The 17,068-nt window shown below is 46.3% G+C and overlaps 1 protein-coding gene across 1 annotated transcript in view; it reads left to right on the top strand.

Annotated features, from left to right (window-relative positions):
- The window catches only part of LOC119462211 (proto-oncogene tyrosine-protein kinase ROS-like), a 187,641-nt gene that overhangs the window by 133,672 nt on the left and 36,901 nt on the right, over nt 1-17,068 (top strand).

Here is a 17,068-nt window from a genome sequence, read left to right as displayed (position 1 = left end):
AAACGCTTGGTTATCTCCCAAAGTCGGGTAGGCTTGGAAGGCTCTCGGAAAAGCTATGACGAGAGAGACATAGCTACTCTCACCATTTACCACTGGTTTCCTAAATTTCTTTAAGTTGACATTCAGAGCACTGGACAGAAATCACATTACGTCAGCACCATTACCGGCCCTCGCAATGTTTGTTTTAATTAGACAGTCAGATTTCCCGGTCCGTGCCAGTTCTGAGTTGGCTGTTTTACGCCCGCCGAAGCAAGAACCTCAGGGGCGAAGCTCACGAAACGTGCACAGCCGTGGCTTTCCACAGGAAGGTCCAAACGCTGGTCGGGCTCGGCCGCGCCACGTTCTACGGCGGCGAGCCCGCCCAGTCCCGGTTGCAATGCCGTTTCTGCTTCTGTACCCTAGACCGACCAGCTCAGCCCCGAGCCAATCCTCTTTCCAAGGTTACGGATCCGTTTTGCCGGCTTCCTTTACCTACGTGGTCTATCGACTAGAGGTTGTTCACCTTGTAGACCTGCTGCGGATGTGGGTGCGGTATGGCACGAAATCACTTACTCGGACTTTCAAGGCCGGACAGGAGCGCACCGGAGAGCGCAGAGTCGCACTGCTCTACTGATCTTGGAAGTAATTGTGGTAGACGAAAAGGCTAGCCGACCGACATAGCTGATGACTTCCTGTGCGCTGTGTTCTCGAACGCCTAGTTCACGTTGAAGCGAGAGGCAGCATGAATTTGCTCGCATCTGCTGCCGCTCATCACGCCAGCGTTCTGACAGTGTGTATCCGCGGTCATCGATTGAGGTGTGTTCATGTTTGCTGTTCGCGCACGACACCATGCTTGTGAATTTAGTTCGTAAGCGAATGTTACAGTCGTTATACAGCTGGCACAACTATTAACCTTACTTCGCATAGCTGTCTAATTTGCTATCGCAATCAATACTTCGCCTCTCGGGCAAAGCTGCAATTTTTTATAAAAGCGGATAGCTTTCTTGGTTGTGAGCACACGCTATTGAGAGCAGGTGAGCGTGCGTAGCCTCCTCTAGCCCATCGTGGCTGCACATGACTGTCCGCGCCATGAGTGCATGCGCGGCACGCACATGTGTGCGCTGTCAGTGCCTCTCTATACTTCAGTGCCCGGCAGACGAGCGCTACAATAGCCCGCCGCCGCCGCCGCGAGTACAGCAACCCGCCGCCAGGCGCCGCCACCTAAACAGGGCGCTCCTCCCTCATCCACGGCGGGGCTCGACTGGCAAGTGTGCGGCCGTCAACGCGCGTTTCTTCGAGTTGGCCGCACTACCCGCATTTCTTTAATGTCTAATTTCGAAGCTCAGAGGTACACATGTGGTTTGTTCCTGCAGTACGAATTGCGAAGTGAAAACGGTAACTAATGCCGTTGTTATGCGCGGCCGCCCAGCAGTGTGCGTGCTCGCTTTCGTTTAAAGTAAAAGCGCAGACGCGTTTTGTGGGGCTGCCCGCTCAGCAATGTATAATAACATGGGCGACGAGAAATGACGCAGCATTTATTATTGGCTGTTGCCTCAAAGCTTGAGGCACTTCCTTGAAAGGGGCTTTTTGGCGAAGTACCTATAGGCATCATGCTTATCCGTCACGGAGAATGCATAGTTCGATAGAAGAGGTCGCAGGAAACGCACAGAAATCAGTTCCATGAGTTTCAGCCTGTGCGGCTCGTCACTGTCCTTGCATTTCAACAGGTTGGAGCCACAGAGAGCAGGAACTGCACGTTCTACAAGACTAGTGAGGGGTTTCTCAAGGGCATGATTTTCCTTCAGTGCCTGTTCAGCAAACGTCCGTAGGGTGTCAAGGACAAACAGGAGCTGGTACGAAGGATAAAGCAATCCACCTAGATCTTGGCTGCGAGTGAATGTCAGGAGTGGCTGATTTGTTACTGGCTTTGTGCAAAGAGCTACACAGTTCTCGCAGTTCATTTGCTCCATTATAACACGAGCAATGTAGCCTCCAATATACACTGTCGCGGAAATCTGAAGGGAGGGCAGGTGCAGAGGCAGGAGCGTAGTGTTCAGTTGTTCTAGAACAGTCATTGCAGTCTTTGCAATTTATGACCGCGGCTGCAACTTGTTCTGCCGGTGTCTTTCGAAGCAATGCAGTGGATATTCCTGCAGTCTCGTTGTGAGCAACGTTGGAAAGTGCATTTGAGGCAGCAATTCCTGTTTTAAGCACTTTCTCAAGTCCTGAAAGGGCTGCACGGACATCCAAGGTATCATTGCAACCCGAAGACATACACAATGTCCCAAAGAGGGATTCTATGGGATCACTGTTAAATTTGCGCGTAAGCACGAATGAAACTTCTCAATACTCAGCAGGTACTTAATGCATGCTACAGTTGAATACGTAGTGATGAGAAATGCTTCATATGTTTCCTTGGTCAAAAACTCCTTCGGATGGCTACATCTCTTTTTCAAATCCTCCAAGTACATCGGCATAGTAGCTTCAAGCCACTCGAGCCGGTCATCATCAACATTATCATAATGCGGGCATCTGCAAAGTTCTGACGAAGGTGCTGCGTTGTGTTGCTTGTATCATGAAGAACAAACCAATGGTAAATGTACTTCATGAATGTAATACTAGGGCCTGCGCTTGCAAATGATACGCTGCAAGTGTGACCCGCTTGTTCTTTCAGGTGCTCCAAGGCAGCAGTTACAGCAGGAGACAGCACCTGCACGGCTCTACCGACATTCATCTTTTCAATATTGTTTGGGTAGACATGCTTGCGACTGAGGTAGCGCACTGGTCTTACTGTCAAGTCTTTTTGAAGCTCGTAGACAGCTTTGAGATGCGAAGATGATATTTCTCCTTTTGGCCCGATGTCATGGGCCAAGAACTGGGAGCGCACATTTTTGAGAACATGGCACGGATCAAAGCTTAGGAAAAGGGGGTCGCTCAGGGTCACAGGGATGTTCAATCCGATAAGTGAGACAGCCATATCCCAGGAGCTTAAACGCATGTACATTTACTTATGGTTGTCCGTAACGAGCCTTGTGATGCAAACCCACAAGTTTCCACTTTCTTCATGATGAAGAGAACCAGCTCATGGAGTTGAGTGCCAGTCAGCCCTTTGGTAAAAAAGTAGCCTACCGGGATTCTGTAGACGTGGACAATCCGCTCATCACAAAACACAGGAGCGAGTTTGCTAACACAATATCCTTGTGTTCTGCCGAACCAAGGTCTGCATGGCCAACAAAACAATCTTGCTGCTTGTGGTACTGGAGTTTCTCTTTCACTCGCATCTCATCAACGATGAGAGAGCACACCCTGGACTGGGGTGCCTGCAATTCTGGCATTCTGTTTTTAGCCGTGCCTCAACAAGTTTTGTGAAGCCCGTCTCTCCATTCTGAATACCGACATATGCAGATAGAGTGTTTCTGCTAGGCAGTTTCAGAAGTTCCTTGCCCCGCATAATGCTCATAGGCCCTTGTTGATAAGTGTCTGAGCACAACACAGTGGCGAGTTGTCTCCTCAGACCAAGTTGGTCTTTTCTTCCGGAAGTTTCTGATCTGGTCGAGCAGAAACAACGCAGCAGGTTGCTTCTCCGAGGCTGCCTTTCTTATGTAACAAATGTCATCCGTAAGGCTGTCTTCTTTCAGGCGATTCAGCTCCAGGTTATATCTGTCAACTCTCTGTCGAAGTTGCTGGATTTGTATCTTGAGGTCTCTTTCTTTCCGCTTCCATTTTGTCCTTTCCGCAATCAGCAAGCTTGGTGGCGCCCTGCTATCCACTTGGACGCTTCGATCACGCTTCGCCTTGTCTCCGCAATACCGGGCGTCGCACTGGCCCACCGGTTCATGCGCACAAAATGACACCTCCATGGAAGCGTCTTCTTCCTCCTCAGCCATTGGTTTGTCAGAGATTAAAGATGGCAGCAAGATTGATGGGGACGCGACAGCTTGAGAAGCATCTGTCTGTCGCACAACGGTAACACGTGCTCGCTTGATTACACTTGACAGACCTCTCTCCCGTACAGCTTTTTGGCTGAAGATGACGGGGTAATCGTCGAACACGGACGGCACAGTACCCTTCTTGAGCCTTCGTCTCTTGCCTTCGATAAAATCTTCTTGCTTAAAGTGCCGGCTACAAACCTTTGTGTAGCACGATGAGTCGTTGGGGGTCCATCCGTCACGCCGGACTGCAACAAGCCATTTCTGCCTCAACTGCAGAACGACGGTACCTCGTGAAACGATATCCCGGCGATTTTCTTCTTCTCGTCAGATTTGCACAGAGGCACACAACAGTATGCCATTTCAGATGAAATGCGTTCATACAGAAAAAAGCGCACAGTGAGGACGCACTCGAACAGAACCAGTGCCTCCTCTGACAACGTATGAGAGAAAAAAAAAAAAAGCGAGTGGATCGTGCCAGCGGCGGGAGCTACCCTGTTTGCGTGGCGCCCCCGCGCGGCCGCCGAGAGCAGTAGAGAGGAGGAAGTACGACGGCGCTGGGAGAGCGTATTGCCGGGCACTAAAGCATAGAGGAGGCACTGGCGCTGTCTTCCCGCGCGCGTAGCGCTGGTGGTCACATAATTTCAGGTTTCGGAGACGCGTTGAAGCGAGAGGTAGAACGACGCATCAGTTATAATGAATCTGTTCCAATTCGCCCACTTGGCAGTTGTTTACAGCACGAAGCGTTCGCTCACCTCTGCTTGCGCTCTTCGTCCCGCCAGCGTTGTGAAGTGAGTGCTCACGGTCATCGAGAGAGATATGTTCCTGTTTGCCTGTATGTGAGTGACATCATGCTTGTTAATTCAATTAGTAAGAGAATGTTTACTACAGTTTATTCAGTCGATAAAACTACAAACCTTACTTCGTGTAGTTGCCTAAATCAATGCTTTGCCTTTCGGGCGAAACTGCGTCTTTTTTAAAGCGACATCTCATTTGCCTCTTCAGCCATTTTTCCGCAGTCGTAGGTTAATTGGCAGTGGCGTTTCAAACCAATAAGTAAGTGCTTGTAACCCTGAACCGGCAGACTGGCCGACACATGGTGAGGGTGAGATATCTCGCATGGGTAAGTATTTCTCACCGAGCGAACGACTAGATAGCCGTGATGCCGACCAATCAGCGCAAAAAGCTGCGTGTACATGTCCTACAGATGTCGAGCGGGCGCGTGGGTGTACAGTACTGGTAAGATCAAATTCACAAAGAAACTCCTCTAGGAGTTGTCTAAGTATATGTAAGCATTGTGCCACTTACTTCCACACAGCCCAGTGTCATTATCAATGTTATGAAACTTGATCCGACCAGTATAAACGACAGCGCTGCGGCGACACGAACTGCTGGGGACGGAGGCGCAAGCTGAATTGGTGACGCTAGCAAACTACAGCAGGTGGCGGCGCCAGATGCGCTGATGACGTTCCGATCATTATAAGCCGTTATCGCTCGTTAGCGCCTTATCCATCCGCGTTGAACCATTAACCGTACTCCGGCGGCGGCTGCGTATGGCACGGCAGCGCTAGGGAATTTTTAAAATTCTATTAACAACTCATCATTTATCACTTTAGCCTTTCATCGATTAATCGCTGTCGATTCAGAGTTTTTATCAATCAAAATTTTAGCCGGGCACTTCTAAAAGGGTTGAAACACAGTTATCGACTTTTGTAAGAACCTATTTTAATGATTGAGAGGTAACCAAGTTTGAAACACAAGTGTATAAACATTTGATAAATGATAATCTTTAATTGGTTAAAGGCCGAATATAGTTGGCACTAGAGGCTTTTGAAAAGATAAACAATATACGTTATAAAATGGCACTCGGTGCAGAATAAGATACATGGCACTAGTGAATCCCTATACAGTACAGTTAAACAAGAATGAAGAAAAATGTCAAAAGTGAAAGACGAAGTCCAACTGAAATATGCAAGAAATTGCAATATACACAAGGGAAAAGAAAATTAAAGGTTTAATATTTTAAACCACATGCTCTTTTCTAGAGCAAAGGAACGTCAATTGGCTGGGATGTTTGGGTGAAACAGCCAACTTCTCTGAATGGCCACATAACCAGCATGCGAGAATAGATGATCGGACGCTATAGATTTGCTCGAAGCGACACGAACTCCATCACTATGCCAAATATATGCTCTAAACTGCCGCGCAAGCTGTGCCACGAATTTACTGAACTGGGAGTGGCACGATGATCAACGACTGGATTGCTATAGTATGCCTTGAATTGCGAGGGCATTTCAAGTCTCCGGCTTCGGGCGGCGTGGTGATGTGTGCGATGTGGGGGAAGAGAAGGGGAGTGCTTGGCTCGGCATCACTCGGGACTCGGCCGGAAAAACAGTCGACAGTTGCTCCATCACAGCCACTGCTAGAGCGCCGCCATTCCAGTACGATTTCAAAATTTTCGCGCCACACCTGTCAAACTGTCGAAAATGATCCATCAAACAGGCCTATTCAAATAAGTCGATTACATGAAAGGTGGACATCGATGAAGATTAATTGTTCTGCGGGATACATTTAATCGATTAATCTTTCATCGATATTACCAACCCTAGGCCATGCGGGTGCCTATCTTGAAAGCGATCTGCGATGAGGACATCGTCCGGCGAGTGCTGATAGCTTCATGCACGCTGTGTTCTCATGGCTTAGTTCGCGTTGAAGCGAGAGACAGCGCAAAGGTGAATCGCTGCTGCGGGCCCTATCTTGAAAGCGATCGTCTTACGTGATGGATGGACGGACATTTTTCCTCGTTGGGTAGGCATAGAAATGCTTATACATTTAAAATTATTCTGGGGCTTTACGTGCCAAAATCACGATATGATTATAAGGCACGCCACAGCACTCCGGTTTAATTTTGACCACCTGGGTTTGCACCTAAATCTAAGTACACGGGCGTTTTCTTTTTTATTTCGCCCCATCGAAATACGGCCGCAGCGGCCGGGATCGAACCAGCGACCTCGCGCTCGGCAGCGCAACGCCATAGCCACTGGGCTATTGCGGCGGGTTAGTGCAGGTGGCCGGGTACAATTTTTTCAAACGAAATTTGACTTCCACGACTTCCACAATACCGCACATATTTAAAGAGATGACATCAACGGCTGCAGGGTGTTCAGGAAAAAGGAGGATGAAGGTTCAGTCGCTCTTTATCTGCGCAGCCCGACTTTGCGGTTTTGTTCGTTGGTGTTTTATTGCGATAGCAATTATATGGACACTCCAAAGCAGATTTCTGCCGTCAACCTCGCCGTGAGGTTCCGTATGACGTCAATGGAGATGAAATCGTCGCCGTGTGCCGCCGAACGCTGTATGTGGGAGTGAAAGGGCGCGAGGGACGCGCGCTTTCACGGGGAGTGAACCCACGGAGGAGAACAAACGCGCGTTCTGCGCCGTGCTCCCTTAAGGGCTGCAGAAGTAGGCGCCTCTTTCCTCCTTTACAATCACCATATGTGTAGAGCAAATGCACCTTCTTCCGACGCGCGAAAGGCCGTGGGGGGGGGGGGGGGGAGGGAAGGGAGGCGACGTTTAGCTGCGGCACCAAGAGTCTATTTATATCAGAGGCTCCGGCAACAGTCACCAACGCCGCACGCGGGCAAAACGCTGACGGCGTCGACAACAGTTCTGCGTGTTGCCAGTGCTGCTGCATGTCCAAGTTTATACAGCTGATAAAGCTACTATCATTACTCCGTATAGCTCTCTTCAAATTTGCTATCGCAATTGATGCTTTGCCTTTCAGGTGAAACTGTGACAACTTTTTCGTGCTTTTGAGTGCTCTGCAATGCTCAGACACTACCATGCCAATCGCTAAGGCACTCCCTCCCTCATTCACTCTTTTATTTCCCCACAGCCCTAGTGGCTGGCGTCGCAGATGATGGTAGGAAACATGAATTTACACATAAGCCGGTGCAAGGTACTTATATTTATACTATCTTTTGTATTCCGCTTCCATAATCAAGCTCCATTTACAATAAAAACGGAGAATGACCGTCTTCACAAATCTCTGCCACAAATAAAACGACCTTCACATGCACTAGGCACCGAAGGCAAAGCTCCATCATCACACCAACATTACATAATTTATCTTACTTGCATCTAGGTTCTCCTCCGTGCTTATCATGCATATCACAAATAGCAGTTGTGGTGGCATAAACCTTCTTGGATGTCTACTGTTAAACCCCAATTTAACCCTTCCTTTGTAAGATACTCAAGCTGGAGTGTTGTATATAGGGATAGTCAAGAAAGTATGTCTACATGGTCATACACACTGTGAATGTCCAAAATGTGTAATAAAATGAGAGCTCTCCTATTTCTTAGCCCAGCACAGAAGAAAATGTTCAACAAGAATGAAGTATTGTCACTTTAGCGTGTGGTCATTCCGCCTCTGACATCCACACCTTAGCTCAGTGACAATTCAACATAACTTGTTCTTGTCCTAGTTGGCACTTGCTGTAGGACATAACTGCTGCCAAAAAAGTGCATGTGAAAACAGAGACGCAAAGGAAATGATCATGACAACACTAGTGGCACTTCCAAATGATTTATTTTGGATGCTGAAACAAATAACTGCCTATTTGTATGGGCAGAAGATATCAATCAGACCTAATGGGACAAACTAGACATCACAGAATCTCAGCTATACTGTTGTATTGACATATCACTTATAGCTGTACTGTCAAACTTTTTATTGCGATAGCAATTATATGGACACTTCAAGCGCATTTCTGCCGTTGCCATGATTTTCCGTATAAAGTCCAAACACAATAACATTGTCGCCGCAAAAAAACGAGTGAAAGCTTGCGAGAGACGAAGGCGGGTGCCAGGAACGTAGGGGGAGGTGAAAGAGGGGGGGAGAGGGGGCGTTCTACTGCGGCGGCGGCTGCTGCTTACGGCGCGGCCGCATGGGCCTCATCTTCAATGCGATCTGCGATGTGGACAAAGTACGCCACGCCGAGTGCTGGTAGCTTCGTATGCGCTGTGCTTTCGACGTTTAGTTCGCATTGAAGCGAGACAGCACAAAGGTCAATTCGCTCGCTGCTGCTACTGCGCTTCCACACTACAGGGTTTTGACAGCTAGTTTCCGTGGTCATCGAGCGAGACGTGTTCATGTTTACCTGTGTGCACGCTACACTGTGCTTGTTAATTTAGTTAGTAAGCGAATGTCTGCAAGTTTATATGGACAATAAAACTAATATTCTTACTTCGTAGAGCTGTCTATTAATTTGCTATTGCAATCGATGCTTCGCCTTTTGGGCGAATCTGCTACTTTTCTTTCATATAATAGAATTTCATAAGTTTTCACGCCGTATGGTTCCTGTTTCTTTAAGAATCTTTATCCTAGGCAAACATGGCTCACACAAGCAGTCCTTGTCCTTGCAGTACATAGGTAAGCGTGTCAGTTAACTTCTGTTTAAACTTCGGTTTAATTAGATCATGCTCCCTGCTTATTCCTTAAGATAGTGCCCGGTCTGTCTCTCTGTCTGATGTACAACCTGCCACATATGGCATGGCATGTTTCTTCCTACAGCCTTGCTGACTTGTTTTGTCACCAGGGGTACAAAGGCACAGCTGGGTCAGCTAACAGGGGCTGAGGCCTGCTTGAGGTTGTGGGTCACCTTCTGAATATAGGGTACCCCTGCAGGTCTTATGGTCGTTGTGATCGTACTTGCTCCTGTCGTTCTTATTCTGATTATTCGGGCAAAACAGGTACAAGGTTTGCCCGCGAGGTAAGGCAAAAGGAGGGCTTAAACCTCCTGACTAGGCCTTACCTCGGTGGGGCAGCAGAGATAGCGGAATTTGCAAGTTCCCCTCATACCTTTGCTCTTACTAGGTGGGTTTCGACCACTGATGTCGTTAACGAAACGGGAAATGCCGTCATCTTGAGGTGATGCACAGGATCTTAAAAAAAATGTCTGCATCGCGAGAAAACAATTTTTTAGAGTGAATTTCATTCAGGGTGTGACAATGCCCCACTTTATCCCAGAGTTGGATGAATCATATGGTAAAACTCCTTCTTTGCCAGCGGGAAGTATTGCCAGCAAGCATGCTTGCTATTAAATGTTAAACTTTGTCCAAAAACTGCAAGATGTTAAAAGTTGAAATTCATGAGTTAAAGACATGAGGTCTAAGAATGCTTAAAATTTTGTTACAGCATGTCAAAGAAACCAGATGTTTAAGAATAAAAAACTGCCCATGCAACTCCAACCCTAAAGAAACTTAGTCTATCATCACATTTAAATATCTCATCTAGCAGGTGGTCAACAAGATAAAAATTCAGTTAAACCTCACTGATATGTTCAGGTTTGTTAAGTTTTCCCAGCTCTCAAGCGCTGAAGCATTGATTCCATTTAGTTTCTATAGGGTACTGTGTACTAGCTTCATGTTTTTAATGTTTCTCTTATCGTTTGTTACATTAAAAATTGTGGCAACGCATCACCGACAAGACAGTCCGTTGGCGGCACCTATGTTAAGTACCGCATGTCGCTACTGAAAACAGTCACTTTGCAGAACCTGCCATGAAGCGCAGAAAAAACGGTCTATTGATTTTCTGATGCGTGGCAGCCTACATCAGGCAGACCAGCCACTGCCTTCAAGAAAGAGACGAGGAACACTATAAAAACTTAAAGAAAAATGAACTGACGCACTTGCCTATACACTGCGACGTCTGAACGTGTAAACCGCGTTTGCTTGAGACAAAGATTCTCAAAAGGCGCAAGAACCAGACGGTATGCAACCTAATGGACGCTTATTTACATAAACAATGTGAGACAAGGCACATGTAGGTAAAGGTCAGTACAATAGTATAGGTCTCAGACAAGATTCTGCTGGCTGTCCCATTAGGTCTGATCAATGTATCACTACTTGTTACTGTGCTAGTTGGTTCATAGTTAATATGGCAAAAAAGGATTCTAAATAAAATGAAGGAAAAGACGGGAAAGAGAGTCTCTTTCCTATGTTGTCCTTACTTGACCTTGTGTTGCATACTTTTACACCATAAGTCTGACTGATGTCTTCCGCACATGTAACTAGTATGTATATTTATTCATGGGTCTGTGCCCAAAATAAATACGTTGGAAGTGCTGCCTGCATTTTGCAATTGTTACCATATCTGCCGACTCTCCCGAATATATCCCACGGTGCATAAATTTCGGCTCATTCTGTGACTTTAGAATGCTTCATCAAGTTTTAGGAAAAATATCTTTTGTTTGCAAAATATGTTTTAAAGTTGCTGAAGGATGGGGCGGTGCAAGATTGCAGCATGGGCATACAAAGAAAAAAATTGTGATAACACCTTTGCCACCTTGAGGCCTCCGAGAATAGACGGTGCATGCCTTGCGCCGCCCAACAGATTGTTTTGTGCAAGTTTATTCAGGCATGTGCCTGTAAGTGGCAAAATTGGTAACAGCAATGTCACTGTGAAAGTCTTATCTAAATAAAATGCGTTGCTTTTTGGCGTCTGCTGTTCCTAGCTTCCCACTAAACAATGTGCATATGTATACTACAAAAGATGTGTGCTCAGAGTAAACTTAGAAAATGCGCGCTACCCCATACAAGCGGAGCACGAAGTTACATTTTTTTTAAACACCTTCTTTCAAATAGAGGCCTCCTCCTCACCTATTTCGAAGCTGCCGGCGACTAGCATATGTCGTCATGCTGCAAGAATACCATAGACGGCTATATTGGCCAATATCTGACAGTAATCAAGAAGAGGGTTTGGATCAGTGCACTTCTTCCTGCTGTTACTAGCATGTATATTAATTGATGCAGTTAACTAAACAGGCTGAAGCAAGCACAAATTTGCATTTCAAATTTCGATAAGAATGATGCACTTCTGGAGGAAGCATCATTATCGTCTGCTTACGCTCAGCTGCGCCCGCCCACATAGGAATGAAACTTTGGCCACTCCTTATCGGTGTTGTAGCCACTAGGTCTCGCTAATTTCGATTAGTTTGAACACTCAACTAGCCTCAAACTACATGAAACTTAAGCTCAGACTACGCCCCGTACACTTTGCCTGCTGCGCCTCACAAGGAATGGCGGTTAGCATCTACAAGTAAAGTGCGCCAGCATGCTCTCACACCCTGGCTCCTACTGGCTAGATGCCTTGACAGACATTGCTTTGTATTGTGCTACTGATAGCGCTTCAAATACGCAATCTGGATTTGGCTACTATTTGTGCAAGAACAAAGCTGGTCTGCACCCTGTAGCACGGCCAGACTAGAGTGCACAAGCCAAAGTGCGCATTCCAGCCATGTCGTGCACAATGCAAACATTGTGCTTTACAGGCAGGACTTGCGCATAGCTGCAGTCTGCTGTGTAGCATAGTGTGACCAATGCGGAATGCCCCGACCAACCCTCTTGCCATCGAGACGCTTGGACAAACAAGTGCTCAGATTGGCCATTGAGTGTGACCTGGCTCCAGGCGTGTGGCAATGCGAGCCAGCCCGAGTGCCCGCGCCTGACTGGAACAGGTCATCTGCTTCCCGAGTAGCACACCTTTGAGGTGCGCAGTCATCAAGGTTGAACCTCTAATGTTGTAGGCGTGGCACCGCCCCGCTCTTTCCGAGTGCAGGACTTGGTGGGAGAGTGAGAAAGGTAATTAGTGTGCTTGCACCTGCGCTTGTATTAGGTCGTTTTGAAAAATGACTTCAGTAATATATTCCTGAGAGGTACCATACTCATTCCAAGACATTTCTCGAGGATTCAAAGAGAGGCGATTCAGGGCTCTTTTAAGGTCTCTGTATACTGTGCACATAACGCCACCATTCTTTCATCTTATCATCTCATTGCTTTTTTGGTCTCACAAATAGACTAGTAAACGATAAAATAATCCAAAATGCAGAACGGCCCCATTAGGAACGTTTTTGCACTGCTAACCAATGTAGCAATGGCAAAGATGCTAGCGAAAAAAGTGATCCTGAAAGAATGACTCTGCCATCAAGTATCTAGGGACCTTGCGATATATTGGGGGCGAGGACATACCATGGCACTGCCAAGCGGAGCCATCCGTGTGACGTGTAAAGTTGGATTGCTCCGCCAACCCTATCCTGCTCAGCCCGCAGTCGCTTTCGCGTCATTATTTGTTTTATTATTATTGTATTTCCCTTCGATGAAACCAGTAAACTATGCTATGGCTTCGTCACTGACTGTACGACATGTTAAATAACAGTTCCGGAAAAATTAACTTCCTTATAAAGCCTTAGACACCACCCCGATTGCCCGTGTCACCTGCTATGGCCACCGACATGGAAACCACGGAGGCAGAGTCCGCATGCTTTTGTAAAATCCAAGAAACTATTGTGTCGAATTCAAACTAAGGATCAAATGGGCTTTAGTGTGTGCTTGCGGTAGAGAAACATATTTTTGCTGCAAGAAAGGCAGTGCAATGTGTCCACCATGTAATTTTGTTCATTGCAGGTTTGCATCTACAAACGAGCCGCGGTTGACACGACAAATAGATAGCGTTCGCAAATTTATATTCCTGTTTAGCACCCATACCCCCATGGAGCCCAGCGCAAGTGTTTTTTTTTTTTTGTTTTGTGGGAAGCAACCTAACGCTTTGAGGTGCATGCAGCAGCGACCTTTCTCACATGATTTGAGGCATGCGCGCATCATTCAGAGAGTTTAGCTTTGTTATTTTTCGAACAGGGATTCCCTTTGGGACGTTGTAGCTAGATACCATTTTACATTTTCGCCAGCGTGACAACGAGCACACGTTTGTCTGCGGCATGATTTTATTATTTATCTGTTGCTTCTTATTATTGGGCAAATCTTCTAAGGTTGTCACACAGTGCATTTTCGATCGCAATCAAGCCAGGTCGAGATTGAATTTTTTGACGATTGAGTCCCTTCCACACCTCGCACAAAGGAGACAATCGCGATCGAGAAATTTGGTCCTGATGGGGCTCGCTCGCGATCAAAAATGCACCGTGCGACGCTACGACTCCGGGCTTTTTCCACCCTGCCACGAAAGAAACAAACATTATGCTGGCGGTTTGCGGCCAACGAACAGTGCCCAGCGACTGAAACGCAATACTATAGGAGCACGTGGCTGCTGGCTCTTGCGCCACCGGTGGGCACTGGGGACACCGAGCCGAAGCATTTCTGTATCGCATGAAAGCGTGAGATTTTGTGATGCATTATAACTGCATTTAGTCCATTGTCGATCACCTACTGCCCATCCAGTGACGTAAGAAGCACTGGCTGCCATGCGCTCCGAGTATTGCGTATCACTCGCTGAACACTGTACATGAGCAATCGTCTAACGTCGTCTGCTACTCACCGAATATTTGCGCTCCGAGTCCGTACACAAAGTCGTCTCCGCGGAAGTGCTTGCTGCAAACACATGCATATGAGCTCGGTTCCTTACCCATTCGAAGCTTTATCAGCCATGCGTCGCGCAGTTTCTCATCTTTGGTAAAAGTGAAAGCTCACGCCCTGTTCCTTCGTGAACGTAGCACACTACGGCATGGAGCAGTAAAAGTACCATGCCGCCGATAACTTTGAGCACACTTTCCCAGCTTGTGTAGTCTCTAGGTGTCTGCACACATGAAGCAAGTGCAATACAACGCTGTTCCAACAAAAAAAGACCAGGAAATCGCAGTCAAAAAACGCGTTCCAACTGTCCGCTTCCCTTCGTTGGAGCAAGGTGGGAGCACGTAATCCAACTTTGCACGTCAAAACGATTGCAGTGACCGCATCTCCAGTGGTGGGCCTCACGCCCAATGGCATCACGGGGAAATCTAGGGATGTCCTCATACGTAAGACACTCATACGTAAGAAAGGCATGAGTTTGTTTGTCCATTGGCCAGTATGAGTTCCGAAGGCATGGACCCCTCCCACAATCTTCGGTGTGAAGGAACATGCCGACCCAGACATTTTGGAGGCAATGCTGAAGCTAGCTGTACCACTACTTGCGGTATTTTATATGCTTCAGGATTAGTTACATGGTATAATGTTTGTCCCCTACACAGCGTACACTAGTTAGCTTGTTGACTAGTCACTAAACTAATTTAATAAGCATTGATTAATGAACGCTGTTAATTTGCTAGATGTGCATCGTTATACATGCCCACGCAGTCATCCCTTGCTGAATAACCTGCACACAGCAACAGTGACCAACCACCCTCCCTCCTTTTTTTGTTGTCAGTGACTCCTCTATGCAGTTCTATAAACTTCCAAGTAAAATTTGTTATACCTTATAGAAGGCATCAAACAGTTCTTGAAGCTATGGGAAGCATCCAGTACAACAGTGGCATCACCACATGGGGCGCAATGAAGGCATCTGTCATGAGTGTAGTTTCAGCCAACATAACAGGCTTTCTTTATGCGGAACACTTCAGGCTAGCACCAATTGCGATATGTGCTACAAAATATATTCACGTTCCAGTTAGCCGTTTCCCAAAACCGTGTCTCTAACATATCGGGACAAATTTAAGTGAAAAGCCAAAGCATTTTTTAGCACCTTTTGGAAACAGACATCTCAAACATTGTGCTAGATGTAGTACTTGAATGTAGACATTGACTTCACTACTTGTGGGCTTTATTTTGGCAATTATAACACTTGTCTTAAAGTCCGCAATTAGAAAGTTAATTAGCATATTTAGTTAATAAGCAAAATTACAGCAAAATAATGTCTTGCTAATGTCCGCTGAGCCGCATGGCTCATGTGCAAGAACAGCAGGGGCCTAGACATAACAGTTCTCTCTAAAAAAAAAAATTCTTCGCAGGTGTATGGCATATCTGAGCAGCTAATAAATACATCTTTTACAGTGACGCTGTATAAGCGACTTCTCACATTCATTGGAAGCACTGGGCATGTGTTGTTGGTGGTTCTTGATGATGATTCATCACGGACACAACCTGGGCATTCTCACTGACACCCTGGTTCACGTGCCTGGTCAAACGACCGCTTCGGAGCCCCCTCCCCCGCAGACAACTCTGCTGGACAACACCACCAGCTTTTACCGCCATATAATCTCCTAGCTCACCTCCAACGTGGAGCCGATAAAATGAGATGTCAGAAAAAAATAATTCCGGATTACTAAGAAAACCGCACAATGAACTCGTCTATTCCAGTAAAGTATGCAAAAGGTAACCTTTGCTTTATAAACATTGATAACTACATCTTAATGCCAGTCCTTAAGTAGGCTGTGTTACAGCATCACAGGGCCAGCTTTCATCACTGTAGCAGTACAAACCCTTAAGCTGACCTCCAACATAGAGCCAATATAACGGAACATGGAAAGAAAAAAAATTATGGATTACTGCCTAAAAAGAAACTATGGAGGCACTTAAGCAAGTCTTGTATGTGTAAATGCGAGAGCATTACTTGTCGCTGAGTATGTTTCTGAGTTATGTCATCGAGTTTAGTGTTGCGGCGAAATGTTGCGGAGTTTAGTGCTGCTGCATTATGTTTTCGACCGTAATGTTGCTGCTTATGAGGTCACACCAATGCAAGACGAAAAACCGACCATATTGCAATCTCTCAGCTGAGTTTTATTTGTGGAGTTCTCATTAACTCTTTCACTACCATGGGAAAAATTGTGTTTTTTTTTTAATTTTACGGCAGATGTTTTTTTCTGAAGGAACTACGGCACTCAATAATTATTGTAATACATAAACAGAAAGCAAAATGAATGCTTTTTTCAGGCATAAAAGTTTTATTAACGAGATGAATGTCATAAAAAAGATATAAATTGTTAAAATCATGACTGTGCAATTATGTTGAACAATGCTTGTAAAGGCACACTTGTATCTACTAAGAAAAAAATGTTAAAATTATGAGATATGCAAATTGTATTGCCATCTATTAGGCATTATCTCCGAAAAAATCTAAATTTTTAATTGAACAGGTATTCTGCTACAAAAATTTAACTGCAAGCACAACAGTTGGACGTGCCGGGCTTCGGTCGCCGATGTTCCGGGCTGGTTTGCGCCGTCGTCGCTTTCAGACTCAAAGTTTGACAAAAGTCAGCGACCTCTGACTCGCTGTTATTCGATGTATCGATAAGATCAGCCGTAGAGGCAGCGGAATTGCGATATCTGCGATCTCCCGAAGCGCACATGTCCTTTCCGGAGCCGGACATTTTTTCATTCTGCTTTGACGATCACGA

The sequence above is a fragment of the Dermacentor silvarum genome, chromosome 8 (assembly GCF_013339745.2).
Source record: "Dermacentor silvarum isolate Dsil-2018 chromosome 8, BIME_Dsil_1.4, whole genome shotgun sequence".
Classification (NCBI taxonomy): domain Eukaryota; kingdom Metazoa; phylum Arthropoda; class Arachnida; order Ixodida; family Ixodidae; genus Dermacentor; species Dermacentor silvarum.
The sequence above is the reverse complement of the archived record's forward strand: the minus strand, read 5'-3'. Positions and strand labels throughout refer to the sequence as shown.